Source organism: Polistes canadensis, unplaced genomic scaffold (assembly GCF_001313835.1).
Source record: "Polistes canadensis isolate GaletaPanama2010 unplaced genomic scaffold, ASM131383v1 scaffold_462, whole genome shotgun sequence".
In the NCBI taxonomy this organism is placed as follows: Eukaryota; Metazoa; Arthropoda; class Insecta; order Hymenoptera; family Vespidae; genus Polistes; species Polistes canadensis.
This window is the reverse complement of record NW_014570009.1, coordinates 15,824-20,941: the sequence shown is the minus strand read 5'-3', so window position 1 is coordinate 20,941 and position 5,118 is coordinate 15,824. Positions and strand designations below refer to the sequence as shown.

The window sequence follows — 5,118 nt, the reverse complement described above, 5'->3', positions numbered from 1 at the left end:
AAAACATCTATGGAAAAATCGAATACGATTGTTTGGAATTAAAAAAACATACCTCGACAGGAAGTTGCAATTTCTTTTTATATAATTTTCATCATGAATCATTCAAGATAGATAGATAGATAGATAAATGGTCATTGTCTTCGAAAGGAGGAACTAATATGAGGAAAAACAAGGTCGTTTTGACAAGCAATATTGATAACGAAACATGATCGAGATTATTAACGACATCAACGCGAAATAATTGACAATTTCCATTAATTTCAAATACTAAAATAGAACGATTGTCATTTCTTTTACATTTTTTTATGATTTAAAACGTGGCACGTCATAGTGTTTGTATGATACACAGATTTCTTCAACATGAAATCCTCTGGTGATTTTAATAAATTAATGATGATGAAAAAGATTATTAACCCTTCTTTGCATGATGATGGAAATTTCAATCATAATATTTAGTCAAGAAAAAAAGGTACTCAAAACCCTTGTACTGTATATTTGTTGTTGCTGGCAACTTTTTAAGCGACTATTGCGTACAACAAAACGCAGTTGTCAAAAAATAGCACTAGGATTTAATCTAGAGCATTAATTACATCACCCTGATTTATTTTAAAAAAAAAGAAAAAATCATGCAAAGAAGGGTTAACACGTTCGCGAACTTGAATANTTTAATCTAGAGCATTAATTACATCACCCTGATTTATTTTAAAAAAAAAGAAAAAATCATGCAAAGAAGGGTTAACACGTTCGCGAACTTGAATACTATAGCATTCAAATTTTTAATTTTTATTTTAAATAAATTATTTTATACACAAACCATACATTTTTGTAATTATTATACTTGTAAAAGTAATGACTAACTGTTTATTTAATATTTGATTTATCTGACTGCCTTTATAAAATTTGTTTAATCAAATTTTGGATATTAATTGTAAAATAAAATGACTGTCACCTTTTTTTTCCTCCTAACTGAAACTTTTACCGTCCGCGAACGTGTTAAATTAAAATAATAAACATGCGATTGTGTGTGTGAGCCAATAGACAATAGAATATTTTCCTGGCTCCTCAGGGAAAAACTTTGCAGTATAAAAACCCTAATTGTGAATTATAATACAATAATGAATGTGTCTAACCTCTCGTTTGTTTGTAGAAGTATGTCAGATTGCTTATACTTCTCTTTTTCGGTAGGTAGCCCTAATTTACTATGCTTGATGTGTCCTCGTGGGCGTCCAGTGGAGAAATAGGAAGAGACCCTTTGTAAGCGGGCCCAGCAGGGTGCGGCATAGTAAGGGCACGAAGAGTGGGGGAAAGATATAAACGTTAACGTTTCGAAATTTTCCAAAGAACTGAATCTTACATTTTGAATGCACATTGTAAGGAATGAAAACACGCATTATATTCCTGACAACTGCAAACGGAGTTGCAGAAATATGACCAAAATGATCGAAAATTCGTTCATTCATTCCTATGCGTACAATATTTGTACGAGTTTACGATAGTAAAAGAAAATTAACGAAAATATTTAATAATAAATAAATAAAAGGTGGGTTTGGTCGTAAAGTGGACCAATTTGAGAATCCATTATTTCAAACAAAAATATTTCCGAGTGGTTGTTTAATTTAAGGGGTATACCTAGTGTGAAATTTTGAAAAAATTGATTTTTTTTTTTTACATATTTCGATAGTTTATATCTTTAAAAAAAACATACTGAAATTTCAAATAAATATTTCAATTATAGCCTTCTAAATAGTAGCCACTCAGGGATTAGAAAGCAATCATTTTATCTTTGAACGCGTTTTTTCTCAAAACCACATTTTTCAAATTGGCTGCAGTTGTAACTCGAACAAGAATCATCCGATCGCTTTGATTTTATTTTCTTCTTATTTCATATATGTTTCTTTGTACAATGATCTAAAAGTTTGTCGATTGTATAAAAAAATGTAATTTTAGCGGGTCAAAAATCATCAAAATTTTCAGCAAAATTCGATGTTTTTTTTGTTAAAAGTCTGCCAGTTTGTTAAATTTCAATTTTTTTTCACAAATTTAGATCATTCTATAAGCAATACCTTCTAGATTAACATTATTTTTTTTTTATTTCATCCACGGTGAAGGCCGGACTCACTGCAGCCGTTTACGTCCTTTTTTTCAGTGACTTGGGAAATAGCGAATAACTCGTTGAAAATGACCTTTTTTCATTTAAAAATTTTACTGAATATTTGTTAATTATGCATAAATATATCCTCTAAATTGTAAAATATTTCATGCAGTAGTTTCCTTTAAAAAAAATTCCCAAAAATCACCTTTTTTTTAGGTGGTCACACTAGGTGTGTCTCTTGATTCTTTTTTTTATATAGTTTTTTTTTTTAATTCATTCGTCTCCGATACATTCTCAAGATACAGGATAGATCTAGTTCGCGTTATTACCTTTGCCTATTCGTCGTCCTCCCTCGTGTAATTTCATATTAATTCAAGAAGGTTCCCTTCGCGTGTTCGACATCAAATCAATGGATTAATAGCAAACGTGCACGCGCGAATTGTCAAAGGAGAGAGAGAGAGAGAGAGAATCGAGTCAATGCTTAAAGGTAGACACTGGTAGGTCTGAAGCCTTACCTAAAGCTTTGCCGATGATAGAAATCCTGTCCAATATCAATTGATACGAGCCGTCGATCAAAGGAACACAATTATATATCGAATCATCGAATATTCCGAAGAAATACATGAGGTCTTCGTAATATAATAATTTCATACCCTTTTTTGTATAATAATATTTTCTCGTAGTGAAATTTTATTAAATATTAGATTATTCGAAAGATTATATTTTTTAGAAGAACAAAATTCATCTGATTATACACGTGAAAGTATTTCAATTGCACACACACAACGCACGTGTAATTTGATTAGAAAATTTTCTAAATTAATTAATATAATAATGAGATAAACTTTTATTATTTTTGGCACGACTCTTGTGCAAATGAAAAACAACAGGGTAAAAAAAGAATGAGTAAGTAAAATGAAGAGAAAAATAATAGTAATAAATAGGAGATAGAACGAATCCAAGAATATCTGTTTGAAACTCGAACGTTTCGCAATAATCTGACCAGAAATAAATTCTGTCTGCGAATTTGGTGCAATTCTATCCGTTCCTATCTGCTTTTATCCGGTAATTTGAAAGTATAATTACTATTAGTATAAGTGTAAGTAATAGTAGAATAGTATAATAATTGGTAGTAACGCGTTGACTAAAAGAACGACGATAACGATGACGATGACGATTATCCTAATTAAAAAAATAAGAAACGTACCTTGGCTCGGCTACTGTTTCCAATCGATGTCCCAAATATATTTAATCTGATCGATGCTGAGTTTCGGTACGAAGTCAAACCCCTTCATAAGTGTCCCTAGCTACTTCAACCGATTTCACTTTCGTACACTTACGCGAACACACGATATTTATCCTATCCCCTGTTTTCCCCAAATTACTTTTCAAATCACTTTGATTATTTCTCAAGTTCACCAATTTTCAATTTGAAATTGTTTTTTAAATATATTTTTCTTTTAAAAACAATAATATATCCACGCGAAATGTTGTCGTCAACCGATTCACGCAACGATTCGACAATTCTTAGATTTATATTTTATCGTATTTTCTTTTTTCCTCGCACTCGTGACTTTTCAACGAGAGAGAAAAAAAATAAGATAAACTTGAAATAAATAAGAGATAGTTTGATGATTATTTCACGGATGAAAAATGAAAGAAATAATCGATGTACCAAAAGTACGATAAATACGAGTTCACACACACGATAGTAGTCGCCAATTACTGAAGATACCTGTTTAAAGACGCTATCTTTTATACTGTGGTCGCGATGAGATAAGACACCTTGTCCGAGGCGCCTTTATGTATCATCCAACCAGCCGTCCAGTTTCCTCGTCTCTCAGATATTTGATACACACCACAATAAGGATTTCCCAAACGGGGATACTTCCTCAACGTTAAACATTTGCCAATCTAACTATTCCTGACACGATTTAGTCAATTTCTATGAAATTTCATACTTCCATAGTACTTATAAACATTTTTACAAAGAATCATTTGCATATTTAATATTAATACTTTGTTATATAACATTCGATTAACTGTCTTTGTTCGTGTACACATTAAAATGCGTTTATGAATTATAAACGAAGAAGATTTTCTGCACGAGGAAGATCCTCACAATTGGAACGTTTAATTGATAAAAAGTATGATGAAAAATAAAATAATGCTTAGAACATTATTTCAAAGAATCTTTCTATCATTAATTTATTCTCATTCCTTTTCTCTATTCCCATAGAACAAATTTCATTTTTAAAAAAGTCAACGAATTAAAAGGAAGAAAATAGATTGAAGCGTTGAGTTATCTCGAAGAAGATTACTTTTTAATCTTTTAAATCGATAAATCATTTATCCAATTGTTACATATATATGCAAACGATAACAGGAACAATGCTGAATAAATGTTAAACATAAATCGTAATAAATAGTTGAACGTGGATTTAGACAAACAGCTAAATACGCGTATAACAATCCGATAAAAAACGTTTCGTATATCGATCTGAATCGAGACAAGAGTAACAACAACAACAACAACGATAACAGCCAATAACAACGACAGGAGTGTAAAAGCAACGGCAGGAGAATAACCGCATCGTAGTTATTGTTTCCTCTTCCATCAATTTGAATTCTATCGCGCGCTGAATTTCGATGCCCGACACGTAGAGGAGACCTGCGGCTGGCTTTTCGGTGCCAAAACACAAAGGAGGAAAATGCTGGCTCCGCAAAACCACGCGACACGTTTCCTCTCTTCTCGTTTACGATGAAAGACGTTTTCGTATCCGATCGATGGAAATTTCCATTTTCGTTCGAAACCGCCCCCTTCCCTCACCCCTGCTAAACTGCAACTGCATCTGTGCATCGACACCACCGTAACGTCAAGCAAAAGAAAAAACAAAAAACGAATTTTTGCTAAATGAATATTCTTTCGAAAAAGTTAACGAACTTATTCCTAATTATTTTTGAAGTTATACTTCTTTTTTGCATGTTTTAGAAAATGAGGTTAAATGCGAATGAAAAATCGACAA

At 31.8% G+C, this 5,118-nt stretch overlaps 1 protein-coding gene across 2 annotated transcripts in view; it reads right to left on the bottom strand.

The window, feature by feature from the left end:
* Nucleotides 1–3,633, bottom strand: part of LOC106792531 (multidrug resistance protein homolog 49-like) — a 47,757-nt gene extending 44,124 nt beyond the window's left edge. Inside the window, exon 1 of one of the 2 annotated variants that reach the window (XM_014758988.1) lies at nucleotides 3,300–3,633. The gene's annotated coding sequence lies outside the window, so the exon portion shown is untranslated. The remainder of the gene's footprint in view (nucleotides 1–3,299) is intronic. The other variant, XM_014758989.1, reaches the window with a different exon arrangement.
* Between the last annotated feature and the right edge of the window lie 1,485 nt (nucleotides 3,634–5,118).